This window comes from Chionomys nivalis, chromosome 9, assembly GCF_950005125.1.
Source record: "Chionomys nivalis chromosome 9, mChiNiv1.1, whole genome shotgun sequence".
In the NCBI taxonomy this organism is placed as follows: Eukaryota; Metazoa; Chordata; class Mammalia; order Rodentia; family Cricetidae; genus Chionomys; species Chionomys nivalis.
In genome coordinates, this window is record NC_080094.1 from 79,923,942 (window position 1) to 79,942,564 (window position 18,623).

Here is an 18,623-nt window from a genome sequence, read left to right on the forward strand (position 1 = left end):
GTGCATTGGTGTTTTAGCTGCATGTATGTCTGTGTGAAAGTGTTAGATGTCCTGAAACTGAAGTTACAGACAGTTGCAAGCTGCCATGTGGGTGTTGGGAATTGTATCAGGGTCCTATAAAAGAGCAAACAGTGTTCTTAACCTTTGAACCATTTCTCCAGCCCCAATACACAAACTTTTATTGATAACATATATATCTGCATTAACACACGTATGGAATGTGTGATGTGCACAAATCAGTTAAAGATGTGTTTTGTTCTATATTTGAGCAGGTGAAAGGCATCTGTTAGTTTTAAAAACCCATTTTGACTACATAATCAAACCTCTGTCCAAGCTATATGAAAGAAGGCATGTAGTAATAAGTCATTAGGACTCTTAGTAAACCAGATTTATCATGTCTCATTCAGTCTCAGCAATGTTCCCATGTAGAGGATTAACACATATGTCGCATATCCTGTCATTTTCTTGCTTTCTTTTTTAACGTCTACAGCCAAGATTTTCAGGTCTCCCATGATCAAATTTGATTTTCATTGATTTTGAAGAGAACCATAACTTTTTGTGTCCTATGGCAACAAAGGCATAACCTCTTTTCCAATGCAACATATTTTTGACTTCCACTTTGAAGTTAAGATATTCTTAAGATATTCTTTTTTTTTTTTTTTTTTTTTTTGGTTTTTCGAGACAGGGTTTCTCTGTCGTTTTGGAGCCTGTCCTGGAACTAGCTCTTGTAGACCAGGCTGGTCTCGAACTCACAGAGATCCGCCTGCCTCTGCCTCCCAAGTGCTGGGATTAAAGGCATGCGCCACCAGAGCCTGGCTAAATTAAGATATTCTTAAAATACACAGGTTGATTTAATTTAACAGCTTTCATAACCCAATGTCTCACAGCAGCTATTGGCTTTTGTACATTAGCATTTATAAAAAATTCAAAGTCAAAACAACACCAGATGCACTGTGTATTTCTCATCTTTTTGTGACTTTTTTGTTTTCTACTACTTTGCTCTCTCTTTAGAGACTATTATTTTAAAACTATTTATTTTTTCTATGAATGTCTGTACCCATTTTCACTGTATCTATTTGAAGGTTTTCTTGGTCTGGAATGCTTCACTGTGCACCTGCAGCATTCTCGGACTACATGAGCCAATTCTTAAGCTGCTATCTACCACCACATGGTTCCACTTAACCCATGGCATGCTGGCAGCTGGCTCAGCCCCCCTCAGTTCTGTGAGAACCTAGCCTCTTGCCAGCTAGTACCAGCTCCAGAGCTGGGAATTTGTTGCATCTGCCTGTGGCAGGTGTTTGTAGCCAATGCCGGATGCTCAAGTGCTCAGCTGCACAGCAGGGCCTCTTAAAAGAGCCATGTCCCCTGTATACTGAGCCTACCTGAGAGACTGCTTTCTCGGGCCTTATGTGGGTATTCAAGCCTACACTTTCAACACCATATATAATAGTAGTTTCTCTAACACACACCAGGCAGCTCCCAAATAATACCATGGGGACTTCTTATTACTTGTGAAAGCTTGACCTTAGCTTAGGTTTGTCCCGGTAGCTCTTATAACTTAAATTGACCTATTTATATTAATCTACAATTTTCACATGACTGGTTACCTCATTTCCCTATACTGCCCATCCTGCTTCCTCTGCATCTGGCTGACAACTCTGCTTTTCTTCTTCCCAGAGTCCTCTCTGTCCCTGGAAGTCCCACTTAACCTCTTTCTAGCTATTAGCCATTCAATTTTTATGACACCAATTGTAACAATACATTTTACATGGTATACAAATATGCCAGAACAACCTTCCTCCAGCAGAGTTTAGACCAGAGTTTATCATCAAAAGATGACTTTAGAAATGTCAAATCCAGACATGAAAATGGACTGAAAAGAGCAAATCAAACTTTCTCATAAAAATTGTGTGTTCCCTCTCCCTGCGTCTTTGTCAGCTAATAAGCCACTTTCCAAGCATGTTTGGTGGGCACTATTGCCCACCCCACTGGCTTCTCCACAGATGAGATCTGAATCATACAACACAGGACATGGTAACGAACAGTCAGTCTTCTGTATAAGTTACTCTTCTGCTGCTGTAACAAAACTCAGTGACCAAAGGCAACCTAACAAATAGAAGTTTATTTTGGCATACTATTCCAGGCAGATAAGTGTCCATCATACCAGGAAGGCATAGAAGCCAGAAGGTATGGTAGCCAAAGCAGGAAGCTGACAGATCATTTTCTCATCTGATAAAAAAATGTAGCAGAAAATTGAAGTGGGGTGAGAGACTATTAACTCTAAGCCTATTCCAGTGACAAACTTCTTATGCCAAGGCCATACCCCCTAAACCCCCCAGAGAGCACCAGTATTTGGAGACCAAATGTTCAAATGCCTGAGCCTATGGGAGACATTCCCATTCAAACCTCCAAAGCACCTTTCACTCAGCCTCATTTGAAGGATGTAAATGTTCTATACATCCCTTGAACTGAAGAATCTTTTTTTCCTTCATTCTCTATATTCAACTGGTGCAAGGTGACTGCCTTTCTCATAGACTCAAACTTTTCCAAATGCAGGTCCTAACACCAAGCTCCAACAGAGATGTTAGCAGATTGTGAATGAAGAGATTTAGCCACAGATCTAGCATGACATTCAGTCCAAGCAATAAACTTGAAATAGGAATCCCTGACTACACTATATATTTTCCTAATGATACAGTATTTCAAAGATGAAGAGATCTAATTAGCCACTGTAGTCCTAAGTCAAATTTTCCCAACTATATCTCCAAAGAATTGTAAAATAGGCCATATATAAAAGGAGACTTGAAAATCAGAGGATGCTTGAGTAGAAAAGTTTCAGTAAGGAAGGGAGGATGAAAGAGGGGAAGGGAACATAAATGACTAAAATTCATTATATAAATGTATGAAACTTTCAGGCAATTAAAAACTATCTTTAAAGATCTGAAGAGGTAACAAATGAGAAGTTCTGCCTTCTCATCATTTCTCCAACGAGAGTTTCTTCAGCACTGTCCCCACCACTCACCAAGACAAAAACGAAGAAAGAGATATGATCCTATGAAGGCAACTTTATGTTTTAAACATGAGTGTCAAGAATTGCACAATTATCGTGGCATTCTACCTCCCTCCTGCCAATACTGTGCCCAGCTTGAGAATTCTAAGGAGATTTTCTCTTTCCAGCTGCTCCATTCGTGGCCTCTCAAGAAGACATTTGAAATGGTTTGGGTATTCACTCTGATTCATGGTAAAGCAAGAAAGAAGTGTAGGAGAAATGTGAGGCCAGATTGATTATATAGGCCCGTAGTTTTACATTGTATGGCAGTCAGAATTTTGAGTGACCTGTACCTACCACACAGAGGTGGTTGTTTAGCCTTTTGATATTGAGGCAACCTGATGCCACCCTAAGCAAGTGGTCAGGATATGTAAATGTTGTTATTTTTATTGTAATTTAGGAGGTCACCTAGGGAAGAGGTGGTTTTTTAGTCTTCATAACAAAATGAGCGTGGGCACAGATGTGAAAACAAACATAGCTATGGATGTGACCTAAGTCAATTTTTTTTGCTACCTAGGAAACAAAATGTTAATATTTTTTTTAGTTTATATTTTGATATAAAAGCTGTTTGGATAATAAGCACGGGTGATTTTTAGGATATAAATTTAGGATTTTATAAAGGATCCCTGAAAACTCCCTCCTGATATAGTCGTGTGAGTTATGTTTTTATTTTACACCTTCACTCTAGTACAAGAAATGTTTTGTGTCCAGGCTGGTCCCTGACATATTGGTGCCCAAAGTGGGGCAGATTGGTAAACCCAAAAAACACAAAAAAAGCAACCAGACATATGGAGGAGAACATAAAAAACTCACAAAAAAAATGACACCACAGGTAAAATGGTAAATAATAGGCTGGGCGGTGGTGGCACATGCCTTCTTCCCAGATCTCTTGGGAGGCAGAGGCAGATGGATCTCTGTGAGTTCAAGGCCAGCCTGGTCTACAGAGCTAGTTCCAGGACAGGCTCCAAAACCACAGAGAAACCCTGTCTCGAAAAACCAAAAAAAAAAAAAAAAAAAAAAAAAAAAAAAGAGGGTAAATAATAAATGTTCAAAATTAAGGAGTAAAATTTAAAAAACATAGAAAAGCAAAAAATAAACCCAAAGTAAAAAATAGGTTATATATAGGGGACAAGGAAATAGTATTCAGCTGTATATGTTAATAACTAAAAAAGTTAAAGTAAAACAATAACAAAGACAAAAATATTTAAAGACTATAGACATTATGGTCACAAAAATGCAATTTTTATTACTGCTAAATGGATAGGAAAAGTGAAGGAAATGCAGCATTTGGCCCAAGAGTCGCCTGTATGGACATCAGAGACAGAATGAGACTGTGGGAAACACAGCAGTGTGAGAAGGAGGGTAGCATGGTCCTTATGGAACATTAATTTTGGATGCAAGCCCACTGGGCCTGAATCATTGCACAGCATGAACTGCTGACTCTAGCAATGTGTCTGAGTCCCCAGTACTCTCCTTTCTTAGACCTAAGAGATAAGAATAGGACATCTCTTCCTCAACAGTAAAGCCTCCATAAGACACCATGTACCCAGCATCTGTTACAACACCTAGAAGATGTTACCAAACAGTGGGCTTAGCCACTGTTGGAGTTTTCACTTGGGTATCCACTCATATTGGGCAATATGCTTATCCTCTCTGAGAATCAGTTTCCTCTTTAAAAAATTATGATAATAATTTACTTTACCTTAGGAAGCAAGAAAAATGAAAGATCTGTGCAGAAATTAATGAGGTGGAGACTGTATGAATCAAATGGTTCTTTGAAATGGCAAGCAAGATTGAAAAATCCCCTAACCAAACCAACCAAAAGAACAAGATAGAAGAGCATGAAATCAGAAATGAATATTACAACGCATATCAGGGAAATCTAGACCATCTTTAGGAAATATTTTTAAAACTTATATTTAAAAACACTAGAAATCTATAATAAATGGATATATTCTAAATATTATGACCTATCAAAATTAAATAAAGAATATATAAACAAGCATTAAGATTGAAACAGTATGGTTCTGACATCGGTCCTCTGAATATAGGAAAGTATGCTAAGGTTGTGTAGCCTGGTGTTTTTCTGGGGCTCCTAACGGTGGGAGTGTGTAGGTTGGGTGTCTCTGATTCCTTTGCCCGCTATTGGGACCCTTTTCCTCTTACTGGGCTGCCTTGCCCAGCCTTGATATGAAGGTTTGTGCCTAGTCTTATTGTAAATTGTTATGCCTTGTTCAGTTGATATCCCTAGGAGGGCTGCTCTTTTCTGAAGGGAAATGGAGGAGTAGTGTATCTCAGGGAGAGCAGAAGTGAGGGGGCTTGGGAGGAGTGGAGGGAGGGGAAACTGGAGTTGGACTGTAACATAGGAGAGAAGAATAAATAAAAATGTATTTAAAAATATAGGAAAGATTTTTTTTTAAAAGCATAGGAAAAGATTTCCCACAAAAAAAAAGCCCAGGAAAGGATTCACTGTTAATTTATACCAAAATTTTAAGGAAAAGCTAACATTAATACATCTCAGTACTCCACAGCACACAAAAGGAAAGAAAATGCCATATTCATTCGATGAAGCCAGCAGTGCCTGACACCAAAACCAGAAAAAGATGCAACCTAAAACAAAAGAACTACTAACCAGCTTTCCTGATGAGCACAGATGCAAATTTTCTTAAAAAAAATACCTGAACTCAGGAACCATAATCAAGCTGATTTTATCCCAGAGGCGCAAAGATAATTCAATATACACAAATCAATAAATGTAATAAACAGACTTAAAGACAGAAAAGTCACTAGATAAAGAAGAGGCCTTTAACGAAGCTCAGTATTTCTTCATAATAAATGCACTGAACAAACTAAAAATGGAAGGAACTTATCCCAACTTAATAAAGGCTCTATGCAGCAAATCTACAGCCAGGATCATACTATGTGTTGTGGGGGAGTTGAAAGCCTTGTCTCTAACATCAGGAGTGAAACAAGTTTGCCAACTCCCTCTGGTCTATTCAGTATAGTGCTCACAGTCTTTGCTAGGGCACTGGACAAGGACAAAAATAAAAGAGATACAACTAGAAAAGAAAGAAAAATTGTCCCTACTTGCAGATAATGTGATCCTATGCTTAAAAGATCCTAAAAACACCACTAGAAAGCATTTAAAATGTATGAAGTATTTTCTTCAATAAGTACAGCAGAATGAGAAATCAACATACAAAAATCAATCCTTTCTACACATAATAGATGTGCCGAGGAAGGAAACCCCAGTTATAACCGCTTAAAAAATAAATAGAACATCTAAGTGACCTCTATAATAAAAAAAAAAAAACTTGAAAACACTGAGGAAAGAAATTGAGGAAGACAGTAGAAGATGGAAAGACCTCCCATACTCTTGGGTTGACAGGATTAGCATTGCAAAAATGTCTGTTTACCAAAAGTGATGCCATTCCCATCAAAATTTCAAGGATGGTTTCCACAGAACTAGAACAAACAATCCTAAAATTACTGTGAAGGCACAGAAGACCCTGAAGAGGCAACGTCAGTTCTGAGCAGAAACACAGTACTGAGGTTGACCAGATGGCTTAATGGGCAAGGGTGCTTCTGCTAGGATTGAGAGATGTGTGATCCCTGAGACCCTGAGAAAAAGAGAACCAAGGAAAATTTTGAAAATTATTTTTATTAGCTCATGAAATAATGCCAAAAATCTGACAAATGTGATTCCATTAAATTTAAACTTTTCTGCACAATGTAATCACCAGAGTAAACAATCTATAGAATGTGGGGGCGGGGAGTCTTGGTTAAATGTACTTCAGACTGGACACAAAGAAGTATATAAATTAAATATCCAAAATCTCAAATTACCCAAATCAATAGATGGGCTAATGAACTAAATAGGCAATTCTCAAAAGTAAGAATAAGTGACTAATGCATACTTCAAAAAGCATTCAACAACACTGGTTATCAGGGAAACGCAAATAAAAACAGCGTTCAGATTCCATCTGGCCCCAGTCCAAACAGTTATCATAAAGAACGTAAGATATCAAATGCTGGTAAGGACGCTGGAAAAGAAGAACCTTATTGACTGCTTGTAGGAGTGTAAACTTCTTGAGCACTGTAGAAGTTAGTATGAGGGTTTCTCAAAAGAACTGAAAAGAGAACATGATCCAGCTGTATTATTCATAGATATATACTTAAACTCTAATTCAACATGCCACAGAGATTCATATATCCATTTGTTGCTTCTCTGTTCACAATAGCTGGGAAGTAGAATCAGCCTAGATGTCCAAGTACAAATGGATAAAGACATGTGGTGCATTTAAAGAAGTGAAATTTTATCCAGCCGTGAAGTGAAATGAAATGTCATTTGTAGGAAAATGGGTGGAACTGGATATCATTAAGCTAGGCAAAATATGCCAGCTCAGAAAGACAAATAGTGCATGTTTTCTTCCTGAGTGAGATCTGGATGTGTGTGTATGTGTGAGAGAGAGGGAGGGAGGGAGAGAAAGAGGGAGGAAGGGAAGGAGGGAAGATGGGAGAGAAAGAAAAATAGTACATGTTTTCTCCCTGAGTGAGATCTAGATGTGTGGGTGAGTGTGTATGTGAGTATGTGTGTGAGTGAGTGTGTGTGTGTGTGTGTGAGAGAGAGAGAGAGAGAGAGAGAGAGAGAGAGAGAGAGAGAGAGAGAGAGGGGAAACTACATGGGTGACCATGGGTAGGGAGGGTGAGATCTTAGAGGGAAAGGAGCTAAGGAGGTAGCCATAGAATACATGTAACATAAAGAGCAGAAAGGAATCTAATTGGGAGGAGGAATGGAGCAGCAAGAGGGCATAGGAAGGGTGTTGGACAGAGAGGGCATTGAGAAAGAGACAAAGTAAAACAAACTATATTGACATATATGTATGAAAATAACATAAAGGGGGCCTGAAGAGGTGGGTCAGTCAGTACAGTTCTCCCACTGGAAGCATGACAGTCTGTGTTTGATTCCCAGAATTCGCAATAAAAGACAAAAACAAAAAAAGCAGAAGGGTGGTGGCACAGCCACACTCATAATCCCGGGGCTAGGAGGCTGAGACAGGAAGATCCCTGGGGCATGCAGGTCAGCCAGCCTCTCCTGCTAAGCAAGTTCCAGGTGAGAGAGAGATCAACAGTGTCTCACCACCCAAAGTGGGTGGCATCTCCTGTGTTTCCACCCTGCAGATAGAAGAACTTGACTTCTACCCTCATGTGAGCCAATTCCTCAAGGGTAAGGTGAAAACTGACCACAAGGGAACCTCCCAGGAATCCACAAGGATGATCCCAGCTAAGACTCCTAGCAACAGTGGGCTCATAGCCTAGCCATCTCCTGTGACCAGGAAAGACTTCAAGTGGAGGGAGTGGAAAACCAACTCAGCCACATAACCTTTGACCTACAGTCTGTCTTGCCTATAGTATGTTCTGGAGTAAGGGTGGTTGATAGATTGAGAGAATGGCCAACCAATTACTGGTCTAGGTTAAAACCCATGCCAGGAGAATAAGCCCACCCCTGCCACTGCCTGGAGCACCAGACCCATGGGTTGAATGACCCAGAGACCTAGGATAGAACTAAACATGACTGGAGGAAAGTAACGTCAGTGTAATGATGCCTAATACTTTCCACCTATACACGTAGATTGGTGGCTAGCCCAGTAGTCACCAGAGAGTTTTTATCCAGCAACTGAAGGAAACAGATGCAGAGACCCACAGCCAAGCGTTAGGTGGAGCTCAGGGAATCCTGCAGAAGAAGGGGAGAAAGGATTGTAGGAGCCAGGGAGGTTCATGACACCACAAGAAAATGCACAGAATCAACTAACCTGGACTCATAGAGGTTCACAGAAACTGAACTGACAACCAGGGAGCCTACATGGGACTAACTCAGGTACTCTGCATGTAAGCTACAGTTGTGTAGCTTGGTCCTCCTATGGGACTCCTAACAGTAGGAACAGGGACTGTCTGACTCTTTTACTGATCTTCGGGACCCTACTCCTCATAGTGGTTCACCTTGCCTAGCCTTAATACATGTGGAGATGCTTAGTCACACTTGAGATGCCATAATTTGTTGATAGTCATGGGAGACCTGATCTTTTCTAAATAGAAATAGGGGAGGAATGGATTGGGGGTTTGAAGAGAGGGATGGGGAAAGGAACTGAGAAAGAGAAGGGAGGGGAAACTGTAGCCAGGATATAAAATAAGTAAATTTTAATAAGAAAAAAGATTCATTCTATTCTCCCCCCTCTCCCCTCTCCTCTCCTCTCCTCTCCTCTCCTCTCCTCTCCTCTCCTCTCCTCTCTCTCTCTCTCTCTCTCTCTCTCTCTCTCTCTCTCTCTCTCTCTCTCTCTCTCTCTCCTCTTTCCCCTCCCTCCCTCCATCTTCTTCCATCCTTTCCCTGACTGCATCTTTTCCCCTCTCTCCCCTCTCCCTCCGGCTACTCTGGAAAACCATGACTAATTCAAATGTGGTTAAAGATGAGGTGGTTTTATCTTGCAGCATGTGGACAAGGAAAGCACGTCAGTAAGCCCACAGCTATCCTCTGCCTAAAGTCATTCCCTTCCTATCTCCTGTCTGACCACATAAACATCCGGTTACCGGATCTCCGTGGGATCATGGTGCCTAAACCCAGGTAACTAACTCTGTCATCCACCTCATTACTTCATCTGACCACACAGGCGTCCATCATCTTACATCAGCCTCATAAGAACAGCAATACAGCGTAATGAGATACTTTGTGAGAGAGAGAAAGCATAGCCAAAAATTTCTCTCTTTTATGGTAATAACCTCTTACTACATCTAATCCGTAAGCTAAGAGCTATCATGGGTATGTATGTATTGCCATGTATGCATGTGGAAAATAATATACACATGTATGAATTCAGTACTATCGGCACTTTAAAAAAGATTTGTTTTATTTAGTTTATGTTGATGCATGTGTGTGCCTGACTTTGTATGTATATCACATTTGTGCAAGTGTTCACAGATGACAGAGCCATTAGAGTCCCCTGGAGCTGGAGCTGTCTGAGACTGGTACTGGGAATTGAACTTGTGTCCTCTAGAAGAATAGCAATTGCTCCCAATCGCTGAGCTGTCTCTCCAGATACTTGCCAGCACTTTTAGACATCTACTCAGGTTTAAAAACATCCCTGCAAGTATCTGGACTACTGTTTTTAACGGTTACCTGAGGGCAATTATTCACCAAGTACAACGATGTCCTCTGTCAATGCACCTGGCAAGTGCTCACCCACATTGGTTTGAATGAAAAACACGACAAGAAATCCACCCCTATGAAATGTGGTTCAAACCTACCTCTAGTCACTTCTTTAGGAAATTTACATTAGGATGTGCGAGATGGCTCAGCAGGTACAAGCACTGTCCTGTAAGCATAGTAAACTGAGTTCAGTCCCTGAAATGCTCTGTAAGAGCAGAAAGAGAGAGCCAGCTCCACAAAGATAACCCTTGACCACTACTGGTGTGCCCACAAACCTCCCTCTTTCTCTCTTAATAATATATATGTTATGTATATATGTATATGTATACAAAACATATATTAGCATATGTATATATACATAAGTCTATGTTATTGCATATATGTGTGTGTGTGCAATATATATAATGTTGCATTTGGCCCAGGTCTATCTCTCTGTAGCATCTATTCTTTTCTTGTTTGTAGATTTGTCTTTTTCAAACCCACAGTACAGACTGCTGCTCCCCCCAGCACCACAGATGCTAACTTTAACTCACCGCGCCCAAGTGTCCTCTTATCACAGTCAGATTAGGAGCTTCTAGCAGGCAGTCTCCTCTCTAATGTCCTTTATGCCCAGTAGATACTTAATGAACACATGCTAAATAAAGGCTGGAAATACCTCTTTGCTGTGCGGCCTACTTTCCCTTGGTCAGGCTCATCCCACTGGGGGCATCATAAACAATCCCTTTCTCCCCACAGGTGCTTAGCAGCAGAGTCACGTACTGCTGAGTAAATGGGAAGAGAAAAGGAAGGCGGCAGAAACATTTCTTTAAAATTCCATCTTCGGTGCACTGGGAGGCAATTTTCTTGCCCAGGCACACAATCTGCAAGCTTGACAGTCACATATCAAAGTAAAGACCAGGCTAAGTGCTGTCCATTTCCCTCCCGATGTGCAAGGGGGCTCGCATTATGTTCCGTGGAGCTGGGGACAAATGCAGAGACAAAGAATATATCCCTGATTGCTGTTTGCTTGGGTTGTTTTGAAAGTGGTCACAGAGCCTTCCGCTTTGCTGAGCGCTCTGTACAACACATCCAAATTTTCACTGAATATTTAAATGTTTGGTCCACATTCAAGCACTTGACAGCTGTTTGAGTTTTCATTTAAAAAAAGAAAAAAGAAAGAAAAGAAAAGAGTCCCATGTTTCCTGCAGACTACTGAGGAAGGAGCTGTGTCACTAACTTGATGCTGCCCAAAGCAAAGGAACTTAAACTAGGTTAGATCTTAAAACAGTCTGACCTTTTTAATATAATGACAAATTATTATTTTGTATGGAGCTGGGGAAGTAATAAGACTGGAGACTGTATTCATTAAGATTATGCAAATAAGGGCGTCTGGTCACATCACTTTTCAAGAGAATATTAAAACGGTGCTTCTCTTAGAGTTTCATTAAGAACAGTGGATACCAGCAACATCAGCCCTATAAAATCAGGGACTGAGTTTGCAGAATCCAAGTCCAACCTTGCACATCTTAGTTTCTGGGTTGCAAGTGGAGGCCTGACTAGGAAACCACTGGTGAGTTCTCAGTCATGTCCGTGTCCAAGGCAGCTTTACAGGAAACAGTTCTAAGCTTGTTCACTGAGCCTTGAAATGTGGAAGAATACGAAATGGGACCTGAAAAAAAAGCAAATCTAAAAGTCAGAGTTTTGCCAGCATAATGGCAGAGTGAATAACTTGAGGCTGTGTTGGAAACCAGTGCCTTATTGAAATTTGGTGAGAATTCTAGTCATCTGCCTCCTCCTGCAATCTGCTTTCTCCACAGCCCCAAGCTTCCTTGGGAATAATATCATCCAAAAATGGCCCTTTGGGTGGAAGGTGAGCCCATCAGAAAGAGACTAAACATGAACTGACTGTGTACAGGGGAGTCATCAAAGCCCAGCAGAGGTAACCTACAGGCCATTAAGGGGGCTGTGAATGCATCAAGGCAATCTCCCAAGAACGAGACAAACTCATCTCTCCCTTGCAACCCAGAACATTCAGTGGGCAAAGAGGAGACAAGGGTCAGTATGCAGAAACCTCCCTGGCCTCCTCAAAGGGATGGGAAAAGACTTAAAGGAAGGAGAACTGTTTGGGGTGTTACGCATAGACTGCAAGGCCGCCAAGCAATCCCAGGCAAGCAGTAACCACTCAGCTACTTCTCCAAGCCCAACATAGAATTTTTAGTCAGTTGAAATGTGTATACTTTCAGTGTTTGCCTGAGCTAGATATTTCATAACCTTAAAGAGAGAGAGATTCATTTTCCTCTATAAGAAGGAGCAAAAAAGAATGTGGCCCAGCTAAGAGCTCGTGTAGAATTTAGGGAGAAATGACTCTGTAGGAAGAGAAGACGTGTTAAGAGAGAATAAAGCTGATTTCCACGGTGCCCCACTGAGTCCAGCTTTAAGATGTGCCAATAACAAATGTCTCACTTAAAAGCATAACAGAAACAGAGCACTGCCCTAAGATAAGGCCCACAGTCCTCTCACAGCAGGTACATGTATTCCTGGTCCCTGCCGGTCTTCCCCGCTCCCTCCTTCTTTAACTCCAGCTATGCTGCTCTGAACAGGAGTTCCCAGGAATAAACTCAGATTCCACTAAGCCTTCTACAGGAACTGTTTAGAACTCACCAGCATGGAGAGGTTGATATTGTGCAGGTCTAGAGCCAAATTATCTTGGACAACCTTTAATTTTCTTAGTACCCATTATTGCACACCTCTGTGTGTGACCTAACGTTCCTGTGAATATTGGGTAAGTCCTTGTGGAATGTATGGACGGGCCAACTCAAGAGAGGACTATGAGCCAGATAACATTGAAAACCCCAGCAGGGACTGCTCCACCTTACTGTAACCTGCCTACCTGATGCGTGCACAAGTCTATTCGAAAAGTGTCTTGATTTATGATTCTTTTGCTTTGCAACTATAAAAAGTTTATGAAACAGTTACCACATGGGAACATGAAATTGAGGGTAACCCAGTTTTGTGTTTTCAGGCCATGGTCACTCATATTTGGTTCCAGAACAGACGATCTCTTATCCCCTTTGAGGTGAGGACTCTGTTTCTTCTGTCAGTGTGGCTCTCTGGCAATCTCCTCAAAAATATGAACTGTCTATCACCTGAGGCACAGACTTTGCCCTCTGCCTTGAGTGGCTCAGCTCCTCACGTCATTGCCTGGCTAATCCCTGCTGCTTCTGAGAGCGCTTTGATCATTAGACATCAGCAGAAACTTCATCAGAGCAAGAATGCATTGGGAGGACAAGTAGCTCATGCAACCATGGTGAAGAAAATAATTACTTAAAAATGGATTTTGGTAAGAACAGAGACCAAGAGAGCTCATAGAGTTAAAATTACAGGATACAGGGGGCTCTTCCAGAGGGCAGGCCATCCTCAGTGTTTTGTTTTACTTTGCTTGCTCACTCGCAGACAGTGGATCCACAGTCAGGTTCCATGTCCACTCCTTGCTGGGAAGAGACTTCGAATTTGGGTGCCACAAGGAAGTAAAACTTTCCCCAAGAAAAGTCAAAAAACACAATTAGCATCATAATGGAAGGCTTGTAAAACAGCCCAGACCTACTAGTTTGAGGATTCCATTCAAAGTTTCTTCCTTTGCAGGTCAGTAACCATAGCCCTCGAACAGGTTGCTGACAATATCTGTGCTTTAACTCTTTCATTTTAAGATAGTAAAGGTAGCTTTCTCTTAGGATGGTGGTGGGATTAAACCAATGAATTCCTTAACTCACTGTGCATAGTGCACACTGAGCCTACAGAGAATCAGTGCTACCATATGTAAGACATTTTCCATGACTTTCCTGACTGTACAGACAGATACATCAACTGAAACCACAATGGCTGGAGTTTCTTAAGAGCTATAAAACACAAAGGTTAAAAAAGTTAGCACTGAGCATGGGGAGGAGGCTGCCATCCCACTCAGACTCTAAGTGGGCACAGGGAAGATTACCTAAATGCGGGGAGGAAGGGAGGATTGAAGTGGGGAGGAACAAGAGATGACTACATGCTGCTGCCATCATAGCCAAAGGTTATAGTGAGCTCATTTCCAAGCACCTGAATTCACAAAATTAGAATGTGTAGTCATGGATCTAATGACCTCCTGTGTTCAATCACTTCTAAATTCAAATTAAAGCAGGTAACTGAATATGGAAGCTGTTGAGGTTAAATATGTTCTTGTCAATCTCTAGATGTAATGAAAAATCCCCCAAGGAAAGGAAGAGGGGGAGAGAAATGTGCGTGTTTTATATTTGAGTATAATACGTGCAGGATGTGCGTGCTTTAAATTTGTGTATACATACGTGCAGGATGTGCGTGTTTTATATGTGTGTATAATATGTGCAGGATGTGAGTGTTTTAAATTTGTGTATATATACATGCAGGATGTGCATGTTTTATATGTGTGTATAGTATTGCGGGATGTGCATGTTTTATATTTGTGTATAATATGTACAGGATGTGTGTGCTTTAAATTTGTGTATACATACATGCAGGATGTGAGTGTTTTATATTTGTGTATAATATGTGCAGGATGTGCGTGTTTTATATGTGTGTATAATATGTGCAGGATGTGTGTGTTCTAAATTTGTGTATACATACATGCAGGATGTGAGTGTTTTATATTTGTGTATAATATGTGCAAGATGAGCATGTTTTATATGTATGCGTGTTTTATATGTGTGTATACATATGTGCAGGGTGTGCGTGTTTTATATGAGTGTATACATATGTGCAGGGTGTGCATGTTTTATATGTGTGTGTACATATGTGCAGGTGTTCTCTCTCTTGCATGTGGTTGTGGAAGACAGGCGTTCACATTTTCTCTATCACTCTCCATCTTACTTGTTGAGATGGCATAGGATCTTACTCTAAATCTGAAACTAGCAGTGTCAGCTAAACTGACTGGCCAGAAAGCACCTGAAACCGCCTGTCTTAGCCTCTGCAAGACTAGGGTTACAGGCTATGCAGCATTCAGTTTTCATGCAGATGCTACGGATCGGAACTCAAGTCTTCCTAATTTTGCAGCAAGCACTTTACCCACTGTGCCATCTTCTCAGATACACTTACCTTGGAAATTTTAAAGATAGATTTTTAAATCGAATTTTAAATGACATGATCAACAAAGAAATGCCTGCTTTTGTTTCCTTTCTGCACTGTCTTATTGGACTAAGTTAAACCAATATTAGCTACCTGTCAAAATAATAAAAATATTCTCATATTGAGGCAATCAAATGTCTAAGATAATGGTCGCTATTGTAATGGATTTGCAGCTGCCTGGCAGGCAGGGGGCAGTGGGTCCCGAGAGCAGCCAGTCCCAGGCAGGGTCCAGGCACACCACGCAGCAGATCTCCAAAGGTGGCTGGTCCCTGGGTGTCCCCAGTGGCTAGTCATGTGGGCAGCAGGTGAGCAAGGGGGAGACAGATAGGCACACGGTGCAGATGGGTTTGCTGCAACCTGCCGGAGTCCCGAAAGCAACCAGTCCCAAGCAGGGACGGCACATGAGACCATGCGGCAGATCTCCATGTGACTTCAGCGGGCAGGTGAGAGAGAAAGATAAACATACCATACAGAGTAAAGTTAGACATTTATTAGGTGGGTTAGAGAGGGGAAAGAAAAAGGGGAGAGAGAGAGAAAGAGAGAGGGAGAGAAAAGAAGAAAGAGCGAGAGAGGGAGAGAGGCTGCCTCTCAGAGAGAGGGGACAGGAAGAAGAGAAAGTGGGGGGTCTGAGGCTGCAAGCAGGAAGGTAGTGGGCATGGCTTGTCTCTTAAAGAGACAGAACAATCATTACAGCTATAATAAAGGAAGTTTAAAAATCTAAGGTTGGAAATGTCCCTGAGCTATCAAGGATTCAAATGCCTCTGGGATATCAAAAACTTGCCTAAAAATAGCTATAATTAACATTTTTCCTTTTCTCTATATCAGGCAATGTGTTAAGAACTGAGGGGGTTTGGGGGGGATTGGTTTTTGAGGGTTTTTTTGCTTTTTGCTTTTTTAGGTGTTTTTGAGACAGAGTTTCTCTATGTAGCAGCCCTAGCTATACTGAAACTAGCTCTGCAGACCCAGCTGGACTCAAACTCACAGGGATCCACCTGCCTCTGCCTCTGAGTGCTCAGATTAAAGACAAGCACCATTACAACCCGGCCAAGAACTGAGGTATTTATATATTATTAAAAAGATCTTCCTTCTTTAGAGTTTGAGCCAGCCTCATCTACAGGACAAGTTCCAGGATAGCTAGGACTACATAGAGAAACCTTGTCTCAAAAAAAAAAAAGAAGAAGAAGAAGAAGAAGGAGAAGAGGAAGAAGAAAGGAAGAAGGAGGAGGAGGAGGAGGTCTTCCTTGGAAGACTTCATATTCTACCTAGGGGTACTGCAGGAAGCTGGCTCAAAAAAAAATAAGTACAAGATGTATCTGGTGCTTAAGTAAATTTATTATAGCTTGGACTGTGTCTGTTCCTCATTCTTCTATTGAAATCCAATCCCAGAACTTCAGACTTTGTTCCTATTCGAAGTAGGTTCAACTGAAAATGTCATTCAGGTAAGGTCATATGGGTGAGTGGACCTCCTCATCCAAGGGACTAAGAATGGCATCCCTGCTGTATAAGAATGTGACTGTAATCCCAATACTTGGAAGGTGGAGGCAAAAGAATCATGAAGGAGCTCTAAACCAGACTCAGCTACAAATGAGTGTGACAGCAGCCTGGGTCACGTGAGATTTCCTCTCAAAGTAACAACAAAAGGAGCACCATGTGAAGAGACAGAGCCTCACATGTACATGAGGGTGGAGACCTGGTACCATATTCCAGGTCTCTAAGGAGCTATGAGAAAGACCTGGAGAAGATCCTCCATGGCACTTCCAAAGTGAGAATGTCACTGCCAACACCTTGGATTCTGAGGCCCAGAACCAGGAGAATAAATATCCACTTCTCTGAGCCACTCAGCGTGTGATACTTTCTATTGGAGGCCCTAGAAAAATGGTATAAATACACAGGTTAAATGCTCTCTTACTACAATGAAATGAAGAATTCATTATGCCTGGGACTGTAAGGAGGTGAGCCCAGAGAGGTGTACTATCGGTGGCATGTGTGGAAGTGCAAAGGCTTTAGAGTGGTAGGGAACTACAACCCAAGCAAACACACCTCTCTGGAGGGAAATCAGCACAGGAAAAGATGAAGGAAAATTTTCCAGAGAAAAGCTCTAGAAAGCCAATTTAAGATCCATTGTAGATGTCATGCAAGTAACTGTTCTCCATGACCTAAAAACCTAATATAATGAAGAATCCTTCACGTCTGATAAATACGTAATTTAATATATGACATAGAAACTGAAATATGGAATAGGAATAAACACAGACAAAAGAGGGCATAGTCCAAGTACTTATACCAGAGAATATTATCAGTGATGAACAAAATTATATTAAATTTTCTCTTCCTGAGAAGATTCTACATTTTTTGTTTCTTTACTGTGTGGGGCAGTATATGCACAGGTGTAGCATACGTGCAAAGGGCAGACGGCAGTGGTCAAGAATGAGCTCTCGCCTTTTACCATGTGGGTCCTGGGTACTGAGCTCAGGCTGTTAGACTTGGAGACCAGAGTCTTTATCCACTCAACCATCTCAAGAAGGAAACTTTCATGATAACAAACTCCAAGCATCTAACATCTAAAGACATGGTCCATCATTCTCAACAACAGCAGAAATGACAACAAACCACTGAGGGAACTGAGGCAGGGGGATTACTGTGAGTTTGAGATCACAGAATGAATTCCAGACCAGCATGGTCTGGAGAATGAGACTCTGTTTCAGAGGAAAAAAATATTAGCATGAGCCATAACAAAGGAGCCTATAAAGCACAAAAGGTTTTGGTATTAATCATTATGAACTAAGCATTCTTGTGGTGAGACCAGAACTTCACACCAAATCATGAAGAATATTTTTAATTGGAAATTTTACAGCAAATTAAGTTCACAGAAACACATTCTGAGCTGGAGAGCATCTGAAAGTATCCACAGATGCTCTGTGCACTAATCACACAAATGCTTAGTAAGAGATGCTGGCATTAGGTGTTGGTCATGACAACAGACAGCTTTATATTAAAGTGTGGTAAAGTAATGGAGATATATTAGTTATACATTAGCTGAAAATCTTTATGCATTTAAACTGCTAAGAAAACACCTAATTCACTTTAACTTTAAAGAGTTAGCTGTGGGAACAGTGAAATGGCTGATCAGTGAAGAACATTTACTACTTTTGCAGAGGATTCAGTTTCCAGGACTCATAGCAGGTCAAAATGACCTGTAATTCCAGTTCTAGAGAACCCATTGCTGTCTTCTGACCTCCATGAAATCAAGTATGCATGTGT